We start from the raw sequence: 17627 nt of genomic DNA on the forward strand, positions 1-17627 counted from the left end.
TCCTTCCTCCCAGCCCTCTTAGAGACATGAAAGAGCTCCTGGTTCTCCTCTCTGTGAGAGGGCTCAGGGGTCACTGATCTGGCAGCTGTGGGCTCTGTTCCAGGTCGAAAGCAAGAAGGTTCTATTAACGCTTTCCAGGACTTCCAGCCCTTCAGTATTACTTTCTTTACTGTATGTCAGCCTCCCAAAATGTTTATAAATGTTTTATAACACATATGAGTGTGAAATTATTTTATTATTTATATATAGTATTTATGTAATAAACACCAGTAGTGACACTATGATCAGTATATTGATTATTTGTAGCCGATGGTCCGATGGTCATGTCTACAATAGTGACCATTTGACCAGTCTGTAGCTCTGAGCAGTGGGACTCAGATCACACAGAAGACCTGCCTGTGTGTGATTCCATACCAGCCCTGGGATTCAGCTACTCTCACAAATGTCTCACAGACCGTCTTATAAATTTACAATTAGATGAAGTCATGTAACAGTTTTACAGATAATAATAATCAGACAGCAGTTTTGGCAGTGGATACATCTCCACATGGGGGAAAGAAACTGAAATATATGTGCTCACTGTAAAGTAGGAAGAGGTGGTCAGACAAGCAAAACAACTTTGCAGATAATGTGAAGTGACATTGTTTTGTGTTAATCAGCTCACAGATTTCGCTTCATGTGCCTTAAGCTGTGCAATTTGTATGGTTGTTGAATGAGATTGATTTCTTCACAAGCCCAGTCAATTGCCAGTGGAGAGCTTGCCGGCTCACACCTTCATGAAGACTCTCTTTAAGATTTCATTGTCAAGTCGCCTCCTTTGCATACAATAGTAGCACCGACACTAAGAGAAAGGATGAGAAATGGCGTTTATCAAGCGATTGCAGTGTTTGTTTGACTGAGGATCCTTGTGTGCCGAACTGGCCTCTGGAGAAGTGTAGTGCAGTAAAACAGAAGGTTTGTGTCACTCAAGATTGTTACAGAACAGAACAATACAATTACAATACTTTTATGAGAGTAAATATTACTGGTGCATCACAGTTCTTATAATGGTGAAAACAGGAGCACCTTCTCTACATTTTTGACTGAAGTATTTAAACGGAAAGAAATACTATCACTATGCAATGTTCTAGTCTGATGAAACAATGTATAGAATTAGGTGACAATATCGGAATTCATTCAAATGCACAAGATTAATTTTCAGCAACAAAAAAAGTGCTTGGAAATATTTTACAAGAATGAAACCTTACATTCACCCTCTACATTAGCAGAGAACAGTAGGACAGAAGGTTAGTGTCACTGGACACTGCGTCAGAGAGGCCAATCTCTTCTCCCTCATTATGCAGGCTTACCCACTCATCATGAACTGTACTCCAGCGATACTCAGCTGCCATCATCGACTCAGACATGACGTTCATGTACATATTATACCCTAATATGTCACTGCGTTACAATAATTTGATCAAAACAACTGGTGAAAAAATAATAATCAAATATTTCTTTCCTTCTTTTAGTAGATAAAGACTTTATCCAAAAAAGAAGCATTTATTCCTTTCCTCTCCTACCAGCCCTTACAAGTCACCCAGTTTTTAATTTAGAGCTGGATTAAAGCTCTAGTCTCTTGGTGTGAGTTGGAACCCCACTGCTGCCAAATATCTCCAACTATCTCAGTGTTAAGAAGCAAAAAACACACATTTGCTGCAGAAGTAACAGGAGAATTTGTGCCATTCAGCCTTATAGCGTGATGTCATTTTCTCATGCTCATTTTTAGATGTTTGTGATCGAATCTATGATTCTTATGAGTGTGCCCTCCATAAAGGTAGCACAGATATAACGTGCCAAGTTTTCAGAGAACCGCATTAAATACAGGTCAGAAGAAGGCGACAAAGTGTCCGCTAGGCAGTTCAGCGATTTCAACGGTGTTCTCTGTTGACACCCGACGTTCTCCAAAAGAGTAAGGTGTTGGGAGTGTGGCTGGGTGGTCTAAGTGCTGGGGTTGTGCTCCATTTTCTTCGCTGGGTTAGGTTTGAATCTTGCCGCTGCTAAGTGTTGGTGGGTTAAGACCTTCCTTCTATTGCGACTTCAATGGGTAAAAGCTTTGCTTGACAGTCTGTCGAGAGACTGAACTAGGTGTTTCAAGATAGTCTTTGTCAACTTAACATCAAGGCATAAAAAAGCCTCATTTTGTGTTCCCAACAGCAATGCTCTTAGGTCCCTTCAGCATTATGCAGGGAACAACATCTGCCGTGATCACTTTTGAGTCAGTGTGAATCGAAGTGTGCCGCAATTGTTTTTAAAATTGGTACTGTAGGCATGGTGCATTTGTCTGTGAAACTTGAATGCTGTGCTTTTTCACGCAGAATCATCGGCAGGAGCAAAGCTTATTCAATCTTTCCGTACAGCGCTCCATCAGAAATACTTTGTCCAAGTTTTGAAGAGATTGTGGGATTCTCTGCACACGTTCACATCGCGTACCTCAGACAACACCACCATTCGATGGGAAATTGATTCTGCTTCTTGCAGTTGTTCCTGTGGTTGGAGTAGTTACAAAGTTGCACTTTCCTCCACCTTCTGCTATAGTATTCACTGGGTGAGCTTCATCATTTGGCTCAGAAAGGTCAACTGTGCTTCGGAAAAAATCAGCTGCAGTGTCGTTATTTTGTCGGTGAGTATGGCTGTCTTTTAAAGCACATGAAAAACACGAGTTTGTGGATTTCTCCAAATAGCAACGAATTCAGTTGTGCAGTGCTTTACTGCTTTCAGAGGGTCTTTTATCGACGCTGCTATAGTAGAGAAACGACATAATCACAAACGCAACCATTTGTGCTGGCTGTTTCACTAAGTATTAAGCTTTTTCAACTATCACATGATTTTAACTAATTTAACATCATCTCCAGGAGAGCACCTTGCACTGCTCACTGAGCTGATGTACAGTATGTGCCCATTTCTCAAAAATTAAATATCATCTAAACTGATTTTTTCTATTTTAAATGCTTTCCTACTCTTTTAATATTTCAGTTAAATCTTGAAGTAATTTCCATTGATATTAATCCTAGTCCCGATGAACGATTCTGGGACATGGTGTACCTTGAATAATGTTCTTATAGGTTTCAGTTTGGAAAAGTGCGCTCTCCAGAAGCTACCGAAACCTCTAATGGTCGCACAAAGCTTAATGCAATAGCAACGTTTGGGGTTGAAAAAGAATATTACTTGCTATGAATACGAACACTGTTACATGAGGCGCATAAGGACTATTTTAGCTCAGATCATCAATTTATCTTATATTTCTACTCCATTAATATCGCTATTGAGTGTTAAAGGTAGGTCCTGGCAATACTTCATGAGATCTTCTTAAGAAAACTTAAATATATTTCCAGTGCTGAACAAAAAGTAAAAAATACAGATTATGTGCAACTGATAAAATCTCTCTTCCAGGGATGTTGTAGCCACATGCAAATTACTTCATCAGCTTTAAAAGTTTCTTTTGCATTTATAAGATGATCAGCATGACACTCAAAACATACCTGTATTCAGTAAGCGCTGAGTCTGCTGGCTGAGCAAGTTGCCTCCTCACACACAATAGCAGCCCCGAAGCTAAGATAAATGAAGAGAAATTGCTTTTATTGGGCACTTTTCATATCCGATGAGCTTGACATCTCCCAAGGGTGATGGAGTTCTTTTGCGACACTGCTTTTCCCTTTTTTCTTCTTTCTGTACTCTGATGGAAAAAAAACGAGAAAGCATGTAAGGGAAAAATGTATTTTTTTTCATGGAGAAAATGTGCACCAGGAAATGTTTTGTTTTGAAGAAGTGATTTAACATGATACATGACCTAATTTACTGTAGCAAATGCTCACACTGCAAGGTCTGCTTTACTACAAGAGAGAAGTAGAGTGAAGATGTCATAATTTCACTGCCTTGTTGAAGAAAACATTTTTTCTTTGAATTCTAAATCAATCAGAATTTCAGAATGACACACAAACCCTTTGTCTGTTTTAAAGATATGATATTTTAAAACTGATAAAAATGTAGAAAACACGTTTCTCACTAAGAAATTTTAGATGGGGTGGTATATTACTAGTTGCAGCGCTAAACTCACCATGGTGCAATTCTGTTACATGATTGGCCAGTGGTTTAATGGAAAACGCATCTGTTTTTGCATCATGAGATTGTAGGTTCGACTTCTACCGGATTCGTGTGATTTTAAATCAGGCTCCTCAGAAATAGATGTCCATTATGTGAATGAACCGCACCTGAAAGCAAACGTTGGGTCAGGTTTCCTTTCTTTCCTGCATGAAATAGCAAATTGTTACAAAAAGCACCAGCTAATGTCCAATAGCGTTGGTCATTTTAATTAACATGAATATACTGTAAGGTCTTGGTACATGGGAGTAGATTTCATCCACAATTTAAAAAAGGGCAAATAATATTTATTTTATTTAATACAAAAGTGACCTAAAACTCTGTAACTTTCAGGTTAGCTTGAACCTGTAATAAAAAAGGGGCCTGAAACCGTTCTGTGATGTAACTGTCTTACGTATGTGATGTTTCACAGATGTGCAGTGTGCCTTTTCTCTTGTCGTGTTCAAAATGACTTGCTGTGCAATCTCTTGAATGTGTGTTCTGTACTGCTCTGTTATTTCATTTAGATTATCTATGTGGTATACAGATAAAACTGGACTGCATGGTGTAATGTCTGGGTTCAGCACCAGCTGGACCTGAAAACACATCAGCCGATCTCGACATTATTTGAACACACAACCTTCTGAGGTGGTGTCAGATGTGCTACCATTGCACCACCAGGTCACTCCGTAGAAGTGCTTTTAATTCCCCCAAGGAGAAAAATCAGCGTCCCTGAAAAAGTGTTTTTTTCATTCTCTCCTGTGAGGATGCCGGTCTTCCAACGAGGGTCTCTTCTTCCCAGACCACAGATTATTCTTCCTGTCTGGCTCTCACACAGAGAGCAGACACACCGACTCCAATAATGTGTTTACTACATCTGTAGATCTGACCCTCTACAGCCCTGATATTCCTGGACAGGATCCCATATTGAGCAGTATTTATCGTGTTGTGAACTTACAGTGTGTACACAATGCACTTTATACACAAAGTAAGTGTTTTTGTAACTCTAGGACGTTTTGTGAAAATGTTACTGGCATGCCAAAATTGCACCCTCAACCGAACAGTCCCACCCCCCTCAGTTTTGGATAAAAGGTTTGGATAAAAAGTTTTTGAACACTTTCACTTAACTTGCCCCGTAAAAAATAGTTGTACTTTGTCAATGGTCAGATAACTACACTAACCCCGAATTCACAGTTACTACATATGACTGTTTGATGTGCAGGAGGGCTATCCGTCCAGGAACAGCATGTTACATAGTGTCTATGTTTTGGGGTGTCAACATTATTACGACCTTATTTGCTCAGGTGGACCACTGCCTTGCAGTAGTTTATCCTTATACTTATAGTACAATCGTTATATAACTAGGACTGTAGTTATAGAAGTTTGTACTTTCTGTTGGTTTTACAATGATTTCTTAATGATTCAGAACCTCGTTACTGTTGATGTTGTTGCAAAAATGAACACATATGGTTGATGCTCCAGACAAAAATAATCACGTGAGTTCTGATGAACGTGGAACTGTTCTTCATCACTAAATACCAGATTGCTTGTCGTTATCTTCTAACATGAAATACTAATCTGTGGCATGCTTGTGAGAATTCACTTGGATGGTTGCAACGGCTCCGTTTAAACCAAAATATCACTGCCCCCCTCAGGATTTCAGATGCCCCCCTACAGATCATTCACCTGGCACCAGTCCTGGGTATAATGTTGAACATAGCTGCCTTGAAAGCAGTTAATCTGGGTGTGATTCCCACCTGATCCATCGACAAACCTTTTCCAATGAATCTTCGATCGATTTAAAAAAGTCTTGAAACTGGTAGGCTAGGGAAGAAGCACTGTTTGAGTGCACTGAGGAAAATGTGCTACTGTGCTGTGTTGCTCCAGTAGCGCAATTGGTCAGGTTGGGGTGCTTTTAAAGCGTAGTTATGTTGAGGTTGTGAGTTAAATCATCACATGGAGTAGTTTCTGTTTTCAGCTACAGAAACTCGCTGTTGAATTTAAGTCTGTTCTTGTGTTGCTTTTTCTGCTCGATGGAGCTGTGTTAATGCAGGCACACCTGCTTCCACGTCAAGTTATTTTATTGTTGCTCACAAACCAACACACTGCAGACACCTCTGATATTGTCACTGCTTGTGAGCCACATGTTCCTGCTGTCAGCCTACCATGTTCATGCACATCTAGAAATATTACTGTTACAGTATAGGAGCGAACAAACGAAACGAAAGCACACCAAGTTTAAAAAGGTCAAAACATGTCAAAGCCCTTCCTCGACGAGGATGGGGTTCAAACCTACTTGTGCAGAGTATCATGTATTAAGAAGTTGTTGTTTTAACCACTAGGCCACCTCCATACACACTTTAGCGCCTTCCGGACATGAGTTGGCTCTTTCCCCATGCTCGAGGGTAATTTTCCTCTTCCACCTACAATTTCAACATTTACCTTGGGAGATGTCAAACCACAGAGCCCGTGCTGCGTTTCAGTGCCGGCTGTAGTGGACACCCCGTTGAACATAAAAAGCAAATTGAGCTCCTTGGACATAAGCCATTTCTCGTCACTTGCTCAGCGAGCAGGCTCAGCGCACACTGAATGCAGGTGTCTCAGAGCAATTGAGATGTGTCCAAGTGGCTGTAAAAGGGATATTTGATGCCAGTGCCGTGGCTTAGTTCTCCGACAGCAGGCGTAGCGGCGCGCCGGTTGGAGTATTCTCAGTCGCATTTAATGGGAACGTCATGGCAGCGTCAGCTCAAACCACCAAATGGAGACAGGCGTGCCGACAAGCTGACCCTGCTGATGCGGGATTAACACTAGGATGAGAGAATGCTGTGGCTTAGTTGGTTAAAGCACCTGCCTACTATACAAGAGATTGTGGATTTGAATCCCTGTGGTGCCTTCCTTCCTGTCTTGCTGCATAGTTTATCATTATGGACAGCAACATGCTTCTACATTAAATTTAATGGATGTGTTCATTCAATTTTTGGAACAACTTGTTTTTAAAAAAATCCATACAAATTGCGAAAGATAAAATACTCATCTGTTTTGTCAGTGCAGAGGAATTACTGCCAGCTGGCAAGGAAACAAAAATGATTTTTTTGTCTTTAGTCAAAAACCTGTGAATGTAGAAAAAAGGTGATGTGCGTTAGTTTCTATGGCACAGTCAGTCTGCATATCCTTCAGTTAAACATAACGTTGGTAAATCAAAAGTCCCCAGAGATGCATTTCAAATTAATCTGACCTCAACCGTCTCCCCTAAATGTGATGGGGTTTCTTTGGATGTCCTTTAGCATTCTGATAGTTGCAGAGATTTCAAACTTTTGGCTAACTACAAGAAGTTAATAGTTGAGTGCCTAAGTCAATATCACCGGGAATGTGACTATGTAAACTTAAATAGTATTCAAAATATTGCAATTTTGTTGTAGTTTAAAAATATATTTTAGCTGGGGATCCTCAAATGATGAGGGTAGAAAAGAGAACTATTCGACACCATCAGGAGTGCTTAACGTGTGATAAAAGTGTTTTTTAATCACAAAGTGAAAATAGTGAATTTGTCTTTCACTTAGGCGTTCATCAAAAGCTCATTAAACAATGAAAGAGAGGCTCGTGTTCCGAATTCTCTTCTTGTCTCATTGTCTTGCTTTGATTTTTAAAATGTACACTGTTGGCTATTCACTCTTCCTAACACGATTAAAGAGCCGAGTTTAGTTCAGAGGTAAAGCATCTCATGCATCGTATGAAGCTCTGTTTTCTATCACCAGCGTCTCCACTCTGATTTCTTTTTAAGCGCGATATCTTTTTTGTGATTTCTTTCGTTTGAATTCCCTCATGTGTGAATTTCAGCGCGACACATAAACTCGTTTGTCTGTTTTTAAGAGATGCAATTTTTAAAACAGACAAAATGAAAGACTGTTTAACTAAATACACATAGAAAACGTGCACCTAATTGAGAAAATTTGGACTGGGGCGATTTATTATTGTAGCAGCGCAAGCTCACAGTGGTGCACTTGAGGAATGCGGTACAAGGGCCAGTGGTACATTGGATAACGCATCTGATTATGGATCAGGAGACTGTAGGATCGTAATGTTCTTAAACCCAGTACCATACATGTAGTGTGTTCAGTCCTACACAACCTTTCTATTGACTGAATAAGCCTCCTGTTCCATCTCCATCTTCTTCCCACACATTACGGCTATTTCAGCACCGTTATTGTTGGACTGCAGTCACAGATACGTAAGGGACACTATTCCGAAGAACTGTCTTAAATAAATAACGTTGCAAAAGGTAACAATAAGGGTTTCTTAATGTAATGTTACATTTGGCCGTACAATACAATTTTCTGTACCCTCAAATAAAAAAAATCTTACTGCTTTCTCCTGAGAAACACAAGTGTAGTGTCAAATCACAATAAATAATACAACAAATATACTAAATTAACACCCAGATATGACAACACACAGCTATGACAGAACACATTGAAGACTTAAAAGCCCTTTTTTTATTTCCTTAATTTCCATTCTCTTCCCTCCCCAGGATAACTGAAAACTAACTATAATAAAGACTGTATATGCATTACTTGTAATACAGCTACTAATAAAGATATACATGGAACTTAATTATTAATAAATAACATTTGTATTACTAAAGATGTGTTATGATAACATTCATTGTGAATATTTGTGGTGTCTGGAAAGCAATTTTAGTTAAATATAATAATAATTTTCAAGCAAGTGGTGCATAAGCTTGTTACTTAATGAGTACATTATTTCCATTACATTCAAGACAGTTCTAATGTGATCGATTGTTCTGCTTAATCCGCTACTGAGTTGCTTAAAACCTATGAAGAGGTGGTTTAAGCTAGACTCCTAATGCAGTAACATCTAATGGGCAGCAGCTGTTATTTTAGGTTTGTTGCAATTGAGAACAGGTTTAGTACAGAGCTGCTGATAAATTTCAGTGGAGTTTATTGTATATAAGTTTATTGCAATTGACCCATTGTAGCTACCAATCAGCAGCAAGGAAAAACAAACTTCACTTGTGCCTTTTAAAAAAAGGGAAACAGAGTAGTAGTTTATGTGGTAATTTCAGGTACAATGTAAGAACTAAAGTTATCTACTCCCATAGTAATGCGTGGGGTCCTATCAATAGAAAAAAAAATGTTGTAACCCGAAAACACAACAAACACAAAACGAGAAGTCTTCCAGGAACCTAGGTAAATCCCTGTAGTAGTCTAACAACTATGAAAAAAAAACAACCAAACGCAACAATTTCAAAAGAAAAAGAAAACAAAACATTAAAAACAAATCTGGGGAACAACAAAAACACAGAATCTAATGCGAGAGCTTTTTCAAGTCTTCAGTGCTCCTCTCGTCTCAGTATACCTCTCTCATATATTTGTTTACAGGTCAGCTGGAGGTACACAGCTGATGGTAATTTAAGTAGTCACAAATTATAGTACATTATATACAATATTGTAATCAACATATGGCTAATCATCAACTACTACTAGATCTTCACAAATCAACCAATCAGACATACCCATTACACATTTTCACATATTAACTGCACTTTTCTACAGTATTTGCTCAGTCATAGAATACAAAGTGACCATATTTCAAAGTTCAAAAGTTGTAGTAACTTTTTAGAACATGGAGCTTTTTGTAAAACTCTTTATTTTGGCATTAAAAGATCAGCAAGATTATACATTATAAACTAAAAAAAGAAAGTATGCCAGAGGTGGATCCTATTAATCAGATGTAAGCTGTCATATAATGACCTATCTGTAACCTAGAATACTAGTAGTGAATATTTTCCACACCACAGAGAGAATATAATATCATACCAGTAGGTTTTGATTGTCCATGTTGTCAAAGACTTGCTTGTGTGTACAGGACTCTTCCATTGTGCTCAGCCTCTTGATGTGGAATTGGGAGTCCACCTGTTCTGTACACTTTCCCACACGCCTCAGTTCATCTCCGTTCTCAGGAGACCCAGTACCCGAAACTCTGAAATCATTCACATTTTGTATCAGCATTTGAAAGGAATTAGGTCAGGATTTTCTTACACTATTGTTACATTAGCATAACTATAGTGTTGTTAATGTGCTACATGCAATTTATAATCCTAAAATTGTTAAATTTCCACATTTGTAGTTGATGTTGTATGATCTTCACCTTCACAATATTTTGATGTGCCATTTATTGCTTATTAACGTACTATATTTAATCAAAATAATATTAAGTAAGACCTGTATGTATTTAAATAGTATTATTATTATTTAGGAACAAGTAATAGGTTTATTCCATGCTGAAAAAAAGAAGAAAGAGAACACAACTTTTCGGCCGTGGACCCTTCTTCAGGTGTGAGAGAGACAGGGCAGTAGGCAAAGGTATGACGAAGAGATCTAGAAAAAGATTTGGAGGAAGGCATAGTGGGTCGCAGCAGCTGTAGGCGGTAGTAGTTCAGGTGGGTAGCTGCGTCAGCATGCGTAGGCTGCAATGCTGTCTTTGTTGTTTGCCATTTAGGTTAAATACTGTCACGTTTTTCTCAGCAATCCTCTTTTGATGAGTAAGTATAAATAATAATGCTGTCTGCATTAGCCACCCACTGTTCCAGCATGAGTACACAAAGAGGAGTGGTAGCGTGTTACTGAGATGTCATTCAGAAGGGAAGTGATCCAGCTCAGCTCTCTGAGGTCTGGTAGATACATTTTCCATATGAGTAATGTAGGATCAACTTCTTCAGGCTGGAGGAAGGGCTCGCATTTCGGCAGCAGTAACTGACTGAGAAGTGACTCCAAGGACCTGGTCTTATCAGGTTGCTTTGGCACGTTTGTCAGTTCTGCTGAAATGCCCTGTCTATAGGGATATTTAGGAAGCAGAGGAATGACTATCTGAAAGGTGCCATGATCTTCTGGCTGTTTGGTGTAATCATGAATGACGCGGTAAATGCGTGTTCTTGCAATAAGAGAAACAAGATCCATAAAACACTGGCAGAAGTACAAAACTTGAGCGGATAAAAAGACACCTGTTTCTGCATGATTTCAAACAGGGGATCTTGCGCATGTGTGATGAATGTGATTGTTACGTCCCAGTGTGTGGTCTGTGTGTGGTTTTTTTTTGTTATGTTCCACACTGCTGACCTTTGATTGTTCTCCCTTCCCCATTGGCCCACCATTACAGCACTGTTCCGTATGACATCATCAATCAGCCTCTCAGCCAATCAGACTGCATCTTATTCAGCATATAACATGGAGGTTTTCAGGAAGGAGACAGTCAAATAACCACAGTCAAATACCAGGAATACAACAGAAGCACACAGCTATATCAAGATATCCAAATGCAAGACCCTATTTATATTGTTTGAAAAATATTAATACAGATGTTTGTTTTTCACCAAAACACTAGGCTTTCTGACTTCAGAAAACCGATTTTTAAGATTTTTAAGAACTTTATTTTCTTTTCACAAAAAAATACAGGAAATCACAAATCAGAAAGCTTTACATTAATATACATACTTAAAACAGTATATATGATCACATCTCATTACATTTTGACACGGTAACAGTTACATAGCAACAATTTTCTTTTTTTCTGGTGCAAATCACATTCTTTATTTAAACATGATAATGTTTTTCACAGTTTCTTGAGATATTGACCTATGCTCTCTATTTCCCACAGATTTTCTGCTTCCTCCCTCCCTTCTCTCCACAGATCTCTGAGGTAATAGTTATCTCGGGTGATGAACAGGGCCAGGCTACCTGCTGCCTTGACTGGGATCTCGATGCCTTTGAACAGCCCCATGTTCCTCACTCTCCACAGGGCGTCTTTCCCACTGTTCACCACGGCCAAGATCCTGTCAAACACGTCAGGGGGAAGTTTGACAGGAGAGATGCCGTATATGACGAAAGCAGCTGTCAGGGTAAATTGGGGCGAGAGAGCCTGCAACCAATCTTCAAACTGTGCCCAGAAGGCCTTAGCAAAAAAGCAGGACCACAGGAGATGGGTCACAGTCTCCTCCTCGCCGCAGCCCACCCTAACGCAGCGAGGGCTGGGGGTGAGGCCCCTACGGTACAAGAAAGTTCGTACCGGTAAGCACTGGTGGACGACACTCCAGGCTAATCTCTGTGAATGTTGCACAGAAATTTAGAGGATGTGTGTTTCCACACCTTCCTTGTTTGGGCTGATGTTAAAATGCCCACAGGGGTCTGCCTATTGTTCTGGGGTGCTACGAAATCTTCCAGTTTTTGGACGCTGACATCTCGGAGGGGAATATGGCCAATTGGGTGAGATCTTAGAAAACTTTTAACTGTCCCATAAATTGCAGGGCATGTGTCAGAGAGTGGGACGTCCAGCTTGGGTCTGACACCCCACACTCTGAACACCTCCCTACCTACCCAGAGCCTGGAAAAATAAGTCCAGGTACGCGCTGCAGGTGCTGTTGCAAAGCCTCTCAGCACAGAGGCCAGGAAAATGCACAGCAGCTTCGTAGCAATATCTGGGACAGACTTCCCCCCTGAGGGTAGCGGCCTGTACATTATTTCCCTTCTGAGTCTTTCCTGCTTCCCACCCCATAGAAATTGAAACAGCAATCTCCTCAGCACCGCCGCAACACGGTGTGGGATTGGGAAGGTAGAAGCCAGAAAATTCAAGACAGGCAAGAGCTCGGCTTTGATGACCAGCACCTTCCCTGTCATGGTGAGGTCTCGGTCCTTCCATTGCATCAGTTTTTTGTTTAAGATTGGCAATTTGTTCTGCCAATTTACTGTTCCCATCTCTTCTCCAAAATACACCCCCAGGACCTTAATTCTCTTCTCTTGCAGCCTGAGATCATGTCCTTCTTTTGGCTCCCTCCAGTTCTGATAAAAAATCTCACTCTTAGATGTGTTAATTTTTGCGGAGGAAGCCAAAGAGAACCGATCACAGCACTGCAGAGCTCTGCTAATTGAGGCATTGTCAGAGAGGAGCAGGGTGACGTCATCCATGTATAGAGATGTCTTTACCTCTCCTCCCCCACTTCCAGGCACTGGTATCCCATTAATGGCCTGATCCTGGCGCAAGGCACAGGCTAAGGGCTCCATAGCCAAAACGAATAACAAGGGGGATAATGGGCAGCCCTGCCTCACCCCTGAACAGACTTCAAAGGTGCGTGATCTATTGCCATTAACCATGACTCTGCTGTTGCTACCTGTGTACAGCAGGTTAATCCACTTTCTCATGATGGGGCCAAACTTCATGTGCTCAAGTACCGATGTTAAGTACTGCCGGTTTAGGCGGTCAAAGGCCTTTTCTAGGTCTACACCTAAAATGCACAGAGGGAGGGAGCGATCCTCAGAGTACAGACAGACATCCCTCAACAAGGCCAGGTTGTCGCTCATCAGGCGTCCTGCTATCCCACAAGTCTGTTCTTTCCCTACCAGTGAGGCCACTACATTTTGTAGGCGCAGGAAAAGGGCTTTGGACAGGATCTTAGTGTCCACGCCTAACAGGCTGAGGGGTCTCCAGTTCTTTATGTCATTTTTTGCTCCTTTCTTAAACAAGAGAGAGATAGTGCCTTCTCTTAAGGAGTCAGGCAGCAATTCTGTCTTGTAGCTTTCCTCGAATAGGAGCAGTAGCGGATCCTGAAGCAGATCCCAAAAGGTGCAATAAAATTCTTTAGGGAGCCCGTCAGCACCCGGAGTTTTCCCCTTCTGTAAGCTCTCCATAGCCTGTCTCAGCTCTTCTACTGTCAAATCCCTCTCAAGTACTTCCCTATCTTCTTCACTCAAAATGTTTTCTAGCTTTGAGGTAAAAAAATGAATATCTTCATCCTTTACCTCTGTAGAGCTGTACAGTCTTGAGTAGAAGGCCTCGGTGCAGGAGAGGATAGCACTCGGCTCTGTTCTCTCTCGTCCCTCCTCATCAACTACACTTTCCATGACAGTCTTGGAGCCTACCACTTTCCTGAAAAAGAAGCGAGTACACTTCTCATTTTCTTCCAAGAACTGCACTCTGCTTCTTAACAGCACTCCTCGACTACTTTCTTCGGCTATGCTCCGGATGTCCTTTTTTAAAAGGGCGATATCCTCGAGCACATCGAAGCCACTGTGCAGCATCGTGTAGAGACGCTGCAGCTGCCTCTGTTTCCTGGCTAGCACTCCTCTCCGTCTGGCAGCAGCCTTCCTTCCCTCAGCCATGAAAAAGGCCTTTGTCCTCACCTTCATCTCCTCCCACCACTCTCCTACTGACCCGTACAGACACTGCAAGGACAGCCACTGTGATAGTTTCTCCTTGTAGCGGGATACTACCCCCTCGTTCTCTAGCAGCTTTGTGTTGAGTTTCCAGAGGGTTGGGCCAAAGACAGTCCCGCCCTGGAGTTCCACTCTACACCCTAAAGCCTGATGATCTGAGAAGAAGACAGGCTGAAGAGTGACCCCAACAACTTTCACTCTCTCTGAGACAAAGCAATAGTCAATTCTGGAGCTGCTATTCCTCCCTGACCATGTATATCCTGCTGTTGTGGGATATATACATCTATATGTGTCTGAGAGTTTAAAGTCTTGAACTAAGTTTTGCAGGGCCAGTGAGCTGGAATCCAATTTTATCGGCGAGCTAGACTGCCTGTCTGTGTGCTCTAAGATACAATTAAAATCCCCTCCCACTATCACGTCTGTGCTGCATAACAATAGGGGGGAGAGTGCCTTGAGTAGCTCCACCCTTCCTCCTACGTCAGTAGGGCAATACACATTGATTAGCCGCAGGTTAACGGTCCCCCATTCCACATCCACACACAGCAACCTGCCATCTATGACCCTCTGAATACTTTTCAATTTGAATGCCCATCCTTTGAAAAGAATGGCCACGCCAGAGGCTCTGTTGTTATTGTCCCCTGACCAAACAGAAGGCCCTTTATCCCACCTATCTTCAAAACTTTTATACCTCTCTTGATAGGCTAAAGCACACTCCTGCAACATCAACACATCTCCCTCTCTCTGCTGGAGGTAATCAAAGACAGACTGGCATTTAACTCTGTCATTGATACCTCTTGTGTTAAGAGAAATTATGTTAAGAGCCATATTACATAAGAAAGTGGAACCAGTCTTTACAAAACACATTTCTCTTCGGTCTCACCTGTTACCTTTTTCTTTTTCTTTTTCTTCTTACCAATTTCCTGCCAGCCATCCTCTGAATGAGCCTTCATCAGGGTGGCAGCAGTAAAAGCGTTCACAGAGTCCATTTCAAGGAAGGGGGTAGAGGGAGGGGTGGAGAGGTTCCAGCTGTCCCCATCGCCATGCTCTCCTTCCTCCTCGCTCGGGGAGAAAACAGAGTCATTTTTTCTTTTCCTCAAGTCCAGCTCCTGGGAGCACTGAGGGGAAAGGGGTGCAGCCGATGCACCAGTCTCCTCTTCCCCCTCACCCACCAGCTGCTGCAGATCCTCCGTGATGGACTGGATGGAGGAGAGGAGGGCATCTGTAGCACTTGCAGAGTCTGAGAAAAGCAGCTCCGCTGAATCCTGGGTATCCTCGCTGGACCCGCTCCACCGGGGGGCCCCACACTGGCCCTCGTTCTGAGGAGCAGGAGTGGGGGAGGGGTCCTCGCTGTTCTCGGGGGTTTTCAAACCCTCGTGCTTGTCTGGTGCAGTCTGCGGTTGTGGGGGCGTAGTGGATTTCTCTTCCACCAGCCCCGGAGCCACAGCAGGACTGATCCTGGCTGGAGGCTGAGAGTCTTTGTCCAACAAGGGTTCTTTGTTTGACTTGTTGTTTGCTTTGGATTTTCGGGCCGGTTTGGCTGAAACAAGCACTGCCTCATCCTTTCTCATTTTGAGTTTATTGGCGTAGGCGTGAGGGCAGTTCTTAAAAACGTGTCCTTCCGAGCCACATAAATTGCACTTTGGCAGCATTGAACAGTCAGAGGCTAAATGTCCCTGTTTGCCACAGGTCTTGCAGCATTTCACAGTGCAGGACGATGCCAGGTGTCCCACAGCACCACAGCGCCGACACACCTTTGGTTGTCCCACATAAAACACATAGCCATTGCAGGCGCCCAGCCGGATTGTAGAGGGCAGGTGCCTTAAGCCTCCATTTACGCTGTCCGGTAGCAAGCGAACCTCGAATTTCCTTGCTCCTGTTTTTATACCATCAACATCTCTAACCTCAGTTCCATGGTGGACGGTGCAGTACTGGTTAAGCCAGGTGTGAATGTCCTCCGTCTTTGCCAGTTCCGAGAACATAACAACATGCACCGTTTTCCTCTCTCTCTGTGTCAGAGGCTGCAAGTTGATCTTCTCAAGTGCAGGAACTTTGCCTCTTTTTGCCTCAAACACATCCACGCATTGTTCAAACAGAGGATAGGTAGCAAATACAACCTCAAATGCTTTCTGACCTGGGAGAGCGAAGATGAAATCCAAGTGCCGAGGTTCAAAGCCAAGTTCCTTCTGTAACACTTTTCTGCTGAACTGCATACGATCCATGAAGAGGTCATCCAAGAGCTCAAAACGTACAGCATTCTTACGGGATCCAAAGGTTGCCATTTCAAAAACCGCAAATCGAACACTGCTTCCAACAAAAGAAAAACAATCCAACTACTCCACCTACAGGCTGATCAAGGTATCTCCCCTGCCAGGTAAGAAAACCGTCTTCAGAAAACCACTTCAGAAAACCGTCTAAACAAATACTAAAAGAGCAAAAATTCCACTTCCTGAAGGAAACAAAAACACATGTACCTTACCAAACTTTGAGTACAGGCGATTCAGGGTGATAATACAAGACCATTTAAAATTAAACAAATAAAACCTGTCAACAGGTAATCCTAACTACTCATAAAAAACTGAAGTGGTAATACACAGTAGGTGATATTTGGGTGTAAATTAAATCCATGCAAGAAGAGAGTTTAGTGTTATTCTTCCAAATCTGATATGCAAGTGAGAGATCTGGCTCAGCCAATCACAAAGCTGCCATGGTCTGGAATGGAGCTGCTCTCCTCTTCTTGTTATTGTTAAAAAATGTAAACAAATGACCTGGAATGTAAATACAACCATTAGATTGTAGTTTGAGAGATAAGCTTGTGAACCTTCTAACACAAGATTTCAGGCCAGTTAGGGTGAGAATGTAAGAGCATTTCAAAATTAACACAAAACGTGTAAAATGGCTTTCAAACTAACCTGCTCATAAAGAAGATGTAGAAGAATGTGGTTGTAACGTTCAGTGCATATAAGAAAGAGACCACATGGTTTTGTTTCAAATGGTGTATGCAAATATGATATCTGGCTAACCAATCAGAAAGTACTTTGCTTATCCAGCATCCTATCAAACAACATTTGCAGATTTACACACAGTAGTTCATTTAACAGTTTCAGAAACTGTATACATGAACAAACGCAACTGTTAGGTTTTACATCTTGAAATTAAAGGCACAAGAAAATTCTGTGCAGGTGGCCAGAGGAAAGAGCTTCACTAAAAGTCAGCTGACAACAGCAGTGTTCTTGAAACTATCATACAAGATCTTTTTATTCATAAAAGTCCCATAAATTGTTTGAA

The 17627-nt window shown here is 41.7% G+C and overlaps 1 pseudogene; it reads right to left on the bottom strand.

Annotated features, from left to right (window-relative positions):
• Positions 1 to 17627, bottom strand: part of LOC138242338 (zinc finger protein 850-like) — a 1462105-nt pseudogene that overhangs the window by 994954 nt on the left and 449524 nt on the right.

Source organism: Lepisosteus oculatus, chromosome 14 (genome assembly GCF_040954835.1).
Source record: "Lepisosteus oculatus isolate fLepOcu1 chromosome 14, fLepOcu1.hap2, whole genome shotgun sequence".
In the NCBI taxonomy this organism is placed as follows: Eukaryota; Metazoa; Chordata; class Actinopteri; order Semionotiformes; family Lepisosteidae; genus Lepisosteus; species Lepisosteus oculatus.